The sequence below is a fragment of the Bufo bufo genome, chromosome 3, assembly GCF_905171765.1.
Source record: "Bufo bufo chromosome 3, aBufBuf1.1, whole genome shotgun sequence".
Classification (NCBI taxonomy): Eukaryota; Metazoa; Chordata; class Amphibia; order Anura; family Bufonidae; genus Bufo; species Bufo bufo.
Window position 1 is genome coordinate 14,347,533 of NC_053391.1, and position 14,361 is coordinate 14,361,893.

The window sequence follows — 14,361 nt, forward strand, 5'->3', positions numbered from 1 at the left end:
ATAACAGTGCCAACCACAAGCGCCTCCTAACAATCCATAGTACTCCTATAGAAGCCCTAGAACATCTCTAACCACAGAAACTTCATAACAGTGCCAGCCACTGTGCTCCAATACCAGTCACATAACATTGCCAGTCAAAAGTCCCTCCTAACAATGCCAACCACAAAGTTCCCATAACAATGCCAACCACAAAGTTCCCATAACAGTGCCAACCACAGAGCTCCCAAAACATTACATTGGCAGCCACAGTGCTCCTGTAACAGTCCTATAACTATATCAACCACAGGTCCCTCATAACAATGCCAGCCACAGGTCTATAACAATACCATCCACAGAACACTCATAACAGTACTAGAAAATAGTGCTTCCATAACAGTGCTCTCATAACAGCCTTATCACAGTGCTCCTATAACATTACCGACCACAGTGCCCCTATAACATTACAGACCACAGTGCCCCTATAACATTACCGACCACAGTGCCCCTTTAAAATTACTGACTTCAGTGCCCCTATAACATTACCAATCAAAGTGACTTTATAACACTAATATAACAGTATCAACAACTGTCCTCCTATAACATTACCGACCACAGTCACCTTATAACAGTGTCCACTACAGTGTCCCTATAAGAGACAGCCACAAGTGCTCACATAAGAGTGCCAGCCACTGTGCTTCAACACCAACCCCATAATATTGGCTTGTTAGCCACAGTGCCATCATAATCATCACAACCATAATGCTTTCCATAAATTGCCACTATAAACATTACCCACAATGCTCACATGAGTAGCAAGTCACACTACCCCATTATTACATGTCACCGTTTTCTCGTCAGTGCCAGCCATACCGACCCCCCTGCCCAATGAATACCAGCCACAACACCCCCATGCTACACAATATCCTGGCCTGCTCATCCTCATGGGCAAATCAGAAGAGCCACCAGATGGTATGGAAAAGAGAGAGTGGAGCAAAGTGCTGATGGTGCTCACCCTCTGTATGATTGGCAATAGTGCTCTGCTGATCAAGCTGTCGGGGCATTCAAATTTACCCGGGCACCTGTCGTTCCTTCCTACCCCTTGTCCAGGCCTGAAGGGGATGTTTTCATACATCTCTATCCTGTGCTTCAGACAATCTGCCCTGGGGTCTGTATTAGTTTATGAGGTCTGGAGTTTAGATTTAGGGGGTTAGTTCTGGAGTTAGTATACAGAAGGTCTGGTCTAGAGTCTGCATATAGGAGGTCTGGTCTAGGGTCTGCATATAGGAAGTCTAGTCTAGAGTCTGTATATAGGAGGTATGGAGTATGTATATAGGAGGTCTGGTCTGGAGTCTGAATATAGGAAGTCTTGTCTAGAGTGTATATAGGAGGTATGGAGTATGTATATAGGAGGTCTGGTCAGTAATCTGTATATAGGAGGTCTGGTCAGGAATCTGTATATAGGAGGTCTGGTCTAAAATCGTAATATGAGAGGTCTCTTCTGGAGTATCTATATAGGAGGTCTGATCTAAAGTCTGTATATAGGAGGTCCAGTGTGGAGTATGTATCTACGAGGTCTGGAGTCTGTATATAGGAGGTCTGGTCAGGAATCTGTATATAGGAGTTCTGGTCTAGAGTTGTAATATGGGAGGTCTCTTCTGGAGTATCTATATAGGAGGTCTGATCTAAAGTCTGCATATAGGAGGTCCAGTGTGGAGTATGTATCTACGAGGTCTGGAGTCTGTGTATAGGAGGTCTGGAGCATGTATATAAGAGGTTTGGTCTAGAGTATCTATAAATGAGGTCTGATCTGGAGTCTGTATATAGGAGGTCTGGTGTGCAGTATGTATATATAAGTTCTGGTCTGGAGTCTGTATATAGGAGGTCTGGTCTGGAGTCTGTATTTAGGAAGTCTGATCTGGATTCTGTATCTCGGAGATCTGGTCTGGAGTATGTATATAGGAGGTCTGGCCTGGAGTATTTATCTAAGAGGTATGGAGTCTGTATATAGGAGGACTGGTCTAGAGTCTGTATTTAGTGGGTATGATCTGGAGTCTGTATATAGGAGGTCTGGTCTAGAGTCTGTATTTAGTGGGTATGATCTGGAGTCTGTATATAGGAGGTCTGGTTTGGAGTATGTATCTTGGAGGTCTGGACTGGAGTCTGTATATAGGAGGTCTGGTCTGGAGCATGTATATAGGAGGTCTGGTCTGAGTTTGTATTTAGGGGGCTTGGTCTGAAGTCTGTATTTATTGTGGGGTGTGATAAAGGGGGTCATATGCACGATTTGTAGGTTGGAGGTAGGTCCTCTATAAAGGGGTGGGGCATAAGATAAAAAATGGTTTTAATGATCTACCAAATATTTGTGGCAGGCTCAGGTTCCTACTCTCCACTCCGTTTGCTATCAGGTTCTACATTGACAATACCAACTTTGCAGAATGAAGCCGTGGTTACTGCTTCCTAGGATCACAACTAGAAAATTAAGGTCAGTGCATGTCTATACCATGGACCTAAAATCTGGCCTAGACTCATAGAATATCCCATTGTTGATTTTCCAGTGAAAACTGACACAAAGGCAAGAAGAAGATGGAGAAAGTATCCACATAACAATGGAAATGTACATTCTATTCAGAATCCATGGAAAGTTGGGTTTTACGGGTCGAATTTTTACAGCGGGTCCACATGTGTCTTGGTGTGCAGCTATTCCCGGTGGAAATATTATATTTAGACATAGACTTGATAAATGGCTGTAGTCGGTTGCCTCATCCTCTGGGCTCGGGGACTCTCCGGCTGAAATCGGTTATCACTGACAACAAAAGACGTGGGAGAATTACAGGAGATGAGAAGCTGCATTGCTTATGTTAACACATCGGCAGGACTGTTGTGCGGAGTAATGTCCTCCGTCCTGTCACACCACGCTCTATAAATAATGGTGGCGAGGACAATAAGGGACAGAACAATGCCGGGCCGCATACATAACCACGAATTACACAGCTGTTCAATTCTGCTCTCGTTTCTCATGTCAGGACGGTTTAAGGAGAGACGAAGGAAACATTTAAGGGGGAAAACTAGAAAGGTAATTCCCCTTTAAAATCTCCATTTGCCCCATGCCTGACCACTGTTGTCGCTCTCACCTACCTTTGCTTGGTTAATAAGGTTGCTCTGCAACCCTCGAGTTCCCGCAAACCCAGACGCGAGAGTCACAAGGAATGGTAGATGTCTTGCGATGGTCAGTCCGTGGTTGTGGTGACTTGTGGATCACTAGGCGATGCCATATAATTACATTGTTTCCAGTGCTTGACTGTGATCTTTCTCGCCATACGACATGAGTAGTGTTGAGCGTGTCGAAGTCCATGAAGTGGACTTCAATCTGAATATCAGGGAAAATTTGATTCACCGCAAAGCCGAATTTCTTCGTGCTTCATGGTAACGAATCAATTTTCCCTAAAGTGGCGGTAAAAAAATCTGCCAAATAAAAAGGGGTATGATTTAAGGCATATGGCTTCTGTGATCGGGTTTACACCAACATCCGTAATAGTAGTTAAGGGGATAATATCAGCTTCCCTGGGGATCTACTTCAGGTACTGGAGGGGTTAATGCCAAATCTTAGTGGCCCAGTGTATTGCATAGGTCAAAACTAAAATTCCTGCTTATCTAAGGCAGTAAAAGGGTTTATCCCTGGTGGTCTAGGACATTAGGGGGTTAATGTCAGCATTCTTGGTGAACGATGGCAATGAAGGATTTGTTGTAAGCAGGAAAAGGGTTGATTTAATAATCTGTGGTGGTGTAGTGTGGAGACAAATTTGATGCCAGCACCCCTAGTAGTCTAGGGCATGGAAAAAGTTAATGTAAGCATCCATGGTGGCCTAGTGTGGAAAAGGTGTTAATCATACCTAGTGTCTAGAATATTGTTCACTTTCCCATGCTCTGTCTGTAATAAACCTGGCGAACATATCAGTTGCTGGCAACCATACGCATGCATGTTGGAGGAGATATTTTTCACTGCACTTTTTGAGTGCCACAGTGTTCCCTATAGTGCCAGCCACAGTGCTCTAGCTGAGAACATATGGGTTGGGGATAAACATCTTATCGCTAGGGGTCTAACCACTGGAACCTCCACTGATCACAGAAACATAGTCCATTGTATTTGCATGAATGAAGTGGCAGGTCAAGCCTGCAAGCTGCAACTCTATCCAAGTGAGACTTGTAGGGATAGCTGAGTACAGCACCCAGCTACAGACTGCATGTAGTAAGTTAGCAAGTAGATGGCTCTAAAGAGACTTTATCACCAGTTGCCTCCTATGAGATTATTGTTACCATTAAGCCCTTGATGTAGGACTCTTGTAACCATCAAACTTGATGTTTCAAGTTATAACCATCTCCATCTGTTTCTTTCAGGCATTCTTGAGTAGAGAGGAAAGTGCATCACTCTGTCTCCAAAAATATCCTACATAATGTCTGCAAGGTCTGCAAGGCTGTATTTACCACTAGCACTTGAGGTCCAGTGGAAGTTGCAGATATGGGGAAGACATCGTGGAAGCTAAGATGAGGTGTTATAATGGTGGCTGTGAGACGCCGCTGCTCTTCTCTTCTCTCCCGGCTTCCCGGACACCCCCTGGCTGATTTCTTCCTGGTGAGTCTGCTCTGGCACTCCATGCAGGCTGTCACCTCTCAACTGCTGCTCCTAGGGTATGATTCCTCTAGAGCAGGGGTAGGCAACCTCCGGCTCCCAGCTGTTGTGAAACTACAATTCCCAGCAAGCTCCATTCATTTCTATGAGAGTTCTTAGAAGAGCAGAGCAAGTATGCATACTGGGAGTTGTAGTTTCACAACAGCTGGGAGCCGGAGGTTGCCTACCCCTGCTCTAGAGCTTAAAGGGCCAGCCCACATGTTCTAATCTTCACCAGCCAATGACTGACAACCCTGGGGTTCTTCTGGCACCTTCCCCTAGGGAGGGGTGCCTGAGTAATTAGGTTTCCTAGCTAGATGTTCCAGCTAGATGTTACAGCTAGATATGCTGTTTCCTGTTATCTGTCCATGTACTGACCTCTGCCCGTTTACTGTGCTCTGACCCTACAGATGTAATAGAGTTAACACTCATGCTTTCTGAAATTTCTGAGATGTGTTATCTAAACTAAGCAAACACCTTCAATTGCTTTTCAATGGCTTTTGTCTCAAGATAACACGATGATTTAAGAAATTTGAGTTAAGAGTTTGAGTGCTAACCCTGCTACATCTGTACACTGCCTAAACTGATCTGTGTGTGACCTCCGTATAGATCCTACGCTGGCTGCCTGCCCTGACTTCAGACCCATCCCTGCATTGCATGCTCTCCTCCAGCCCTGGCCTCTGTGTCTATTCCACCTGAGGGTCAGTAATCAATGGCACAGAGACTACTCCAGGAGGTAGCCGCCTGGAGGTTCCCCTGTAGCGAAGTCCAGATCCCTTTGCAGATGTCAAAGGGTGAAAACAAGGGGACAGGCAGGTTAAAGCCCTCGGGATTAGCCCAAAGCCAAATCTGTTGGTTAACAAGGCAGTTCCACACCTATTGCTGTTACAGAAAGAAATACATGGAGGAGTACAGTGTTGTAAGAAGATAAGGTGGAAGCTTAGACTAGAGATGATAAGGAAAGCACTGAAAGTAAGGACAATGGTGTAGGGACTGTGGAAGAGTAACAGGAAAGGTGCTAAGCACTGGAGTGACAAAAAAAGGTTTGAAACTTGGACGCATATGTAACTTACACGGGGAACACCAAAGCTGCACGTCATGCAGGGATAAAATGGTGCTGGGTTTATAAATGGTAAAAAGTGTCACCAGGTCATAAAGAATGCCTACTGGGCACAATAGCAACCATTAAATGGTACAAATATACCCATCAGGTGGCAGATAAAATGCAGTGGAAAACATGGAAACAGGATGGTGGTATTATCCAGGTCACGGTCTGGCGATGGTATCCAGTCATGGAATGGAATTTTTATCCAGTCACAGTACGGTGGTGTTATCTAGTCATGGTTTGGTAGTGCGGTCTAGTTAAAATATGGGGGTATTATCCAGCTGCGGTATAGTGGTATTATCGAGTCACAGTATGGTGGTACTAAGGAGTTGGGGTATGGTGTTATTATCCAGTTGTGGTATAGTGGTATTATCCAGTAGCAGTATAGTGGTATTATTGAGTCACAGTATGGTGGTACTAACCAGTTGAGGTATGGTGGTATTATCCAGTCGCGATATAGTGTATTATCCATGTATGATTGATTGGTATCATCAAGTTACAGCATGGTGTTATTATCCAGTTACAGTAGAGCAGTTTTATCCAGTCATGGTATGGTGGTATTATCCATTCGCTGTATGGTGAAATCCAGTTGTGGTATAGTGGTATTATCTGTAGTGCTCTGGAGCATGGAGTACTTTGACATTTGATTTGAACATTTGCCTATTTACCCTATGCAATGTTAAAATTTCTTACTTTATTTCACCTAAAAGGGTTAACTTGCACTGTTTAATACTGTGTAACTGCATTTTATATATATATATATATATATATATATATATATATATATATATACAGGGAGTGCAGAATTATTAGGCAAGTTGTATTTTTGAGGATTAATTTTATTATTGAACAACAACCATGTTCTCAATGAACCCAAAAAACTCATTAATATCAAAGCTGAATATTTTTGGAAGTAGTTTTTAGTTTGTTTTTAGTTTTAGCTATTTTAGGGGGATATCTGTGTGTGCAGGTGACTATTACTGTGCATAATTATTAGGCAACTTAACAAAAAACAAATATATACCCATTTCAATTATTTATTTTTACCAGTGAAACCAATATAACATCTCAACATTCACAAATATACATTTCTGACATTCAAAAACAAAACAAAAACAAATCAGTGACCAATATAGCCACCTTTCTTTGCAAGGACACTCAAAAGCCTGCCATCCATGGATTCTGTCAGTGTTTTGATCTGTTCACCATCAACATTGCGTGCAGCAGCAACCACAGCCTCCCAGACACTGTTCAGAGAGGTGTACTGTTTTCCCTCCTTGTAAATCTCACATTTGATGATGGACCACAGGTTCTCAATGGGGTTCAAATCAGGTGAACAATGAGGCCATGTCATTAGATTTTCTTCTTTTATACCCTTTCTTGCCAGCCACGCTGTGGAGTACTTGGACGCGTGTGATGGAGCATTGTCCTGCATGAAAATCATGTTTTTCTTGAAGGATGCAGACTTCTTCCTGTACCACTGCTTGAAGAAGGTGTCTTCCAGAAACTGGCAGTAGGACTGGGAGTTGAGCTTGACTCCATCCTCAACCCGAAAAGGCCCCACAAGCTCATCTTTGATGATACCAGCCCAAACCAGTACTCTACCTCCACCTTCCTGGCGTCTGAGTCGGACTGGAGCTCTCTGCCCTTTACCAATCCAGCCACGGGCCCATCCATCTGGCCCATCAAGACTCACTCTCATTTCATCAGTCCATAAAACCTTAGAAAAATCAGTCTTGACGTTTCAGCTTGTGTGTCTTGTTCAGTGGTGGTCGTCTTTCAGCCTTTCTTACCTTGGCCGTGTCTCTGAGTATTGCACACCTTGTGCTTTTGGGCACTCCAGTGATGTTGTAGCTCTGAAATATGGCCAAACTGGTGGCAAGTGGCATCTTGGCAGCTGCACGCTTGACTTTTCTCAGTTCATGGGCAGTTATTTTGCGCCTTGGTTTTTCCACACGCTTCTTGCGACCCTGTTGACTATTTTGAATGAAACGCTTGATTGTTCGATGATCACGCTTCAGAAGCTTTGCAATTTTAAGAGTGCTGCATCCCTCTGCAAGATATCTCACTATTTTTGACTTTTCTGAGCCTGTCAAGTCCTTCTTTTGACCCATTTTGCCAAAGGAAAGGAAGTTGCCTAATAATTATGCACACCTTATATAGGGTGTTGATGTCATTAGACCACACCCCTTCTCATTACAGAGATGCACATCACCTAATATGCTTAATTGGTAGTAGGCTTTCGAGCCTATACAGCTTGGAGTAAGACAACATGCATAAAGAGGATGATGTGGTCAAAATACTCATTTGCCTAATAATTCTGCACGCAGTGTATATATATATATCCTGTTCATTATCACTGTATTTACATGGCTCTGTGGAAAGGGTTAATAAATACGGAGAGACTGTTAGGGCTTTGATTGAGAAGCTGGTAATTTTTCACAGCTGCCATAGGGTTTAAAGAAGACCATGTTTTGGAGGGAAAAACCCAGACTTGTTTACCACCAAAAAGCAGACGGACTGACCTTTTAAATGTCTGGTTTTAGCTCTGTTGTTATGTCTGGAAAGTTGTTTCTGTCTGGAGACCCTGCTGTGTCATTGCCATTGAGTATATTTGACAATATTTAAAAATATTATAAAAAAATGATATCTACACAAAAAACTATACCTATACAGTAGTTCTATAAAACTGATTAACTTCTGAAAATAGCCCGTCCCTTATCGTATTTGTAGATTTAAAACGACCATTTTCCTACTACCCCATCCATATATTTATCTCAATATTTATTTCTCTCAATACACTCACAAAAAACAATACGCTCACAAAAAATCCATATGACATCATATATTCTAGTGAATACACCAAGAATTCTTATCATGTTCTTATACATAATAAGGGTATACATTTTTATGCATATTAAGGTTATATAGTAATTTTTTATATAGTAATTTCACACATCAAATATCCACAAAATCTTAAATAACTACTATATCAGTATATATCTTAAAACAGTTTACTCCCCACTTTTTTCTTTTTTTGTCATTTATTGTATATGTAACATCCCAGAGTTATGTTATTAAACTCTTTTACCCCGCTACAACCTGTTAAGTGTATCTGCATTGTCATCCTGTGTAATTTAACATCACATTCTCACAAATGTGCTTATTCTAAGCCTGTTATATGTATTTGCTGTAATTTTCATGTACACCATCAGGTGGCAGCAATGTTTAGCAGGACCTTAGTACAGTTTAGCATATCTAGACTGGAATAGTACATTCCAGTTTAGCTCCCCCCTCTTTGCGGAGGTGTGGAATGTTCCCACATACTGCCTCATGGGGAGGAAAGGAAGTTACAGTTAGTGTGCCAGCCACCCCGGCTAGGGGAAGGCTGTGCTGGTAGGAGCTCCCAGTTCTAGGGATCCCAACCCAGGATCGAGTCTCGGCTGAGACCAAAGATCACTCTTCCCAGTCTGAGCCCTTCAGCCTCAGATGGTTGACAAGCAAGTAGCTACCTCCAGAACTCCAGGATGAACCATTCCCTGTGATCATAACTGTGAGTAACATCCAGAGACCAGGAGAAGCCAAATTCCTCCTCAGCTAGTCAGTCCCCAATACAGCAGAAGATAGACAGAGCAGAAGACAGATTCCTGCCATATTCTCCAGGCACATGATAGATGCAGAAGAGATATTGGTCCCTGCCATACATTGCCAATACCTGCTGGGACCCAAGACTATTGCTGTATCTCATATGGATTAATGTTGCCTCCAGTAAAGACAAGTTGAATTATATTACAAGTCTGGATCTCATTTACTGCTATCAAAAACCCTCAATTACTCCTACTAGCAACACACTCATTTATAGCAAGTGAGCCAGGATCCAGGAGTCCAGCCGAACCAAGGTAGGAGACACCGTTGACACTATTACTACCACCACACAGAGACATTACACCACTCTGGCATTCCTAACCTGGTACGTGAGTTGCAACACCTTAAAGGGCCCTGAGACTGTAACCTGCGCACGCTGCAATTGGCGCCACGAACAAAACTCTTAACCATCATTTACACCTGACCCAGTCAGTGCATATTATTGCGCCAGTGTGCATTACTCCAATCCGGCTTACTGCATATATCTTTTACTATATATCTATTTTAATATGCTAGGTTACACGTCAAATATTGTCCCATATTTTCCAATTCCTACTAGGGATTTTACTATTTATTTTATTGTATGATTTCTATTTTTTTATGTGGATTGCAACATGCCATTTATATGTTATCTATTAGTACCATAATTACCAGTTCTCCCATTTATATCACCGTATCAGTAGTTTTTAGCGCTGAAGTGCGGTCCAGTCCGCCCCATGGTTGCTATAACCACTGCACCGGAAGCCTGACTTACGATGTGGAACGCACCGGAAGTTGGATGTATGACATGCGTTCCTCACTGGAACGCTAAAAATAGGAAGTTCAGTCACCGGACCGGAAGTGACGAAATATGAGAGCCGAGAGGTATGAGTATCTTGTAACATACCTCTCAGGCACATTAACACACCCATAGAGGACATGGAGGTCCAGCAGACCTGGCTATAAAGCCATTTTTAGTATGGGAACACCAATATTTATTTATTTATTTGGATTGCATTTGCGTTCCACCCTGGAACGCAAAAAACGGAAGTGAAGTCACATCCGGTCCCGCAATTCACGCATTTTTCTTAAATTTCCCGCCTTTTGTGCACCGTCAATACACTAGGCAGTCTATAAAATGTAACATTTGTTTAATTTGTATGTATTAGCAATTATTTTACTCCTGAAGAAGGGGGATACTTTGTTCGCACCCCCGAAACTCATTGAGCCGCTCATATATGAAATAAAGGAAGTGGGAAGAAGCCGCTGTATCCGAGTGCTGTTTTCTACATCTTCGGCACGACCGTGAGGCTGACCTATACTTCTACAACACTACAGGTGATCCTGGCCCAGGGGGGAATATCATCACCACAGGTGTCTTGAGCTTATCCTAGTGGTTTTTTCCTCCCCAGTGAAGTGAGTGGAGACTTTGTTCTTCTATATTGTACATCCAATTCTCATTTTATAACCACTTGGTATATCATAAATTGATATACCGCCATCTGCCTATTCAGCTTATGGTTCAAGTATTTTAGCCTTATAAATCCCCTTCACCCCCGGATCTGTATCTAGGATTGGCGTTCTCTAGTGTTTTTTGCTACGATTGTTTTATGATTGCCATTGAGTATCATTGAAGCTCTAATGTAAGTCTATACCTGGCGGGAGCTGAAACAATGTATCTGTTTGAGCTGAGCTTCTCTACTCCACCCCTCCCACTAGAAGGTTCTAGTCTAGCAAAAACTGTATATAAGGAGAGCAGTCAGAGCCCCTAGTGTGCTTGGAAGAGGAGACTCTGCCAGATTACTGAGTGACTAGAAGAAGATGCTGAGACGGGGATAAGCTGCCACAGGCCCTGGATCACCAGCCTTGGACCAGGGTACCAGCCTTCTGAAGAGAAATAGGGACAGCTAGCTCAGGACTTTCCTCAGCATTAAACCCTTCTTCTGTCAGGGAGGAGACTGGAGAAGATAGCCCTAAGCCTTGCCTGTATTGTTTTGCACCTAAATTCCTGCAGTAAAGAAGCACCCTGGTTTACTGCAGACCCTGACTCTCTGGACTTATTTCCCATTAGGGTGCACCACGCCTTACCATCCTTTCCGGAGAGCAGCAACACGTGGTGACACCTCGACAGTGTCCGGGGTACCCAGCGTATCGTTGGGGCAACCCCAAACCCGGCCGCTACAATTTGGCGTCACGAACAGGATCCGGTCCAGCACCAGCAGTTATTGTGGATGAAGCTCCAGTGGATCAAGACAGCCAGTGGCAACTACAAGAACACCCCAGCCCGTATCTGAGGTGAACCAGCTACATATAAGAATCTGTACCGTAAGTGTTCCTCTTCTGGGGTCTGCCACAAGCAAGAGACTGTGCTAGTGAGACTGTGTCCTGCATTATTAGCTAGAGATTTGTTAGTGAGGGACTGGGTTAATGCCTCATAGTGCTACTATACTTTGCTGCCATATCAGTAGATGGAGACCGTTATATGCCTGCCAGTTCTGGGGTTTCTAGCCCTTCTCCAACAATACCCTTGTCAGTACCATATTTTTTGGGTGCTCCATGGTTACCGAAATATGGAGGAGAGCCTACAGGCCTCAAATATTTTAGGGATCAGATGAGCGCCATTTACAAGATGATTTCCCTTAATGTTGACCAGAAAGTTGCTATATTGATTGGTCAATTGGAGGAAGCAGCCCTAAGGGAGGTTAAGTCATGGCCTAGTACTGAAAAACGTACTGCTGACAAAATTTTAGACAGACTTGCCAGCATGTCTGACAGGTGCACATTGTCAGAGTTAAAAATGCATTTCTTTAGCCGCAAACAAAGGATGGGTGAAAACCTGCGAGATTTTGCTTTAAGTCTCCAGGAAGCTCTGCGTACCATCCAACACATGGGTCCACATGAGGTACCTAACCCAGACCAGACTCTGAAAGACCAGTTTGTAGAGGGTGCTAGACTAGATGCTGTAAAAACCCAGCTTAGAGTTCTTGCATTACAACACCCTGAAATGCTATTCCATGAATTTAAAGAGCTTGCAGTAAAGGTACTGGGTTCTGATCCAGACCCAGGTTATAATTGTGCCATTATGTCTGAACAAAGGAGCACACCAGTATAGTCTAATGTTAAGAAATGTGATGAAAATACCAAAGTTAACTTGAAGGGATTGTGGTGTTGCAGCTTGCAAAAAATGTTGAGGTGTTACAAAAAGAGGTAAAGGGCATGAAACAAAGCCGCCAGCCTGATAGAGATACTTGGTACCCTTGAGGTAGACCGAGATATGGTTCTAATGGTAATCTTAGGAATTACGGTCGGTTATCCACTGACCAGTTTGATGCCAGTGGCCAACCGATATGTCGTAAATGTAAAAAAGTTGGTCACGTGGAGCGGGAATGCAAGAAGTTAAACTGGTGTCTCCTGGGGCAATGGACCAACCCTCAGTGGGAGACTGCTGGATCCAAACTTGGTGAATGTCCTACAATTACTGCCAGATTTAATGGTGTGTCCTGCCTTGCTTTAGTGGACACTGGATCACAAGTGACTATTATGCAACTGCCATTCTATCAACGGCATTGGGAGCGAGACCATCTTATCCATCGTACTCAGAGTAAGACAAATGTAATCGCCAGCAATGGCCAGCCCATAGCATCCCAGGGACTATACAAATTGGTAATACTGAATTAATAGTTGTGCACGTGCATGATAATACCCTACATCAGGGTTTTTATTGGTGGTTAATTATTTTTAACAGACTTAACCACTTTTTACTTTGCTTTGTGATTGCTAACTATGAGGCAAACATCTAATAAGGGACGCGGTCATGGTCGTGGTGGTGGTGGAGCCTCTGGTGCAGGGAGAGGACGTGGCCGTTCTGCCACAGCCACACGTCCTACTGAACCTACTACCTCAGGTCCCAGTAGCCCCCAGAATCTACAGCGATATTTGGTCGGGCCTAATGCCGTTCTAAGGATGGTAAGGCCTGAGCAAGTACAGGTGCTAGTCAATTGGGTGGCCAACAGTGGATCCAGCACGTTCACATTATCTCCCACCCAGTCTTCTGGAGAAAGCACACAGGTGGCGCCTGAAACCCATGCCCATCAGTCTGTCACATCACCCCCGTGCATATCGGGGAACCTGTCTGAGCATCAAGTCATGCAGCAGTCTCTTATGCTGTTTGAAGACTCTGCTGGCAGGGTTTCCCAAGGGCATCCACCTAGCCCTTCCCCAGGGGTGGAAGACATAGAATGCACTGACGCACAACCACTTATGTTTCCTGATGAGGACATGGGAATACCACCTCAGCACGTCTCTGATGATGACGAAACACAGGTGCCAACTGCTGCGTCTTTCTGCAGTGTGCAGACCGAAAAGGAGGTCAGGGAGGAAGACTGGGTGGAAGACGATGCAAGGGACGATGAAGTCGTAGACCACACATGGAATGAAGGTCGTGCCACTGACTTTCAGAGTTCGGAGGAAGAGGCAGTGGTGAGAATGAGCCAACAGCGTAGTAAAAGCGGGAGCAGGGTGCAAAAGTAGAGCAGCTGTCGCCAAAACAGTTCGCCTGCTACTGTCCACCGTCAACAGAGACCGAGCACACCAAAGGCAGCTTCAAGGAGTTCCCTGGCATGGCACTTCTTCACACAATGTGCTGACGACAAGACCCGAGTGGTTTGCACGCTGTGCCATCAGAGCCTGAAGCGAGGCATTAACGTTCTGAACCTTAGCACAACCTGCATGACCAGGCATCTACATGCGAGACACGGGCTGCAGTGGAGTAAGCACCTTCAAAACCAAGAAAGGGCTCAGGCCCCTCCTGCTCCCTCTTCTGCTGCTGCCTTGGCCTCTTCCTCCGCCTCTGGAGGAACGTTGGCACCTGCCGCCCAGCAAACAGAGGATGTGCCACCAACACCACCACCTCCGTCACCAAGCATCTCTACCATGTCACACGGAAGCGTTCAGCTCTCCATCTCACAAACCTTTGAGAGAAAGTGTA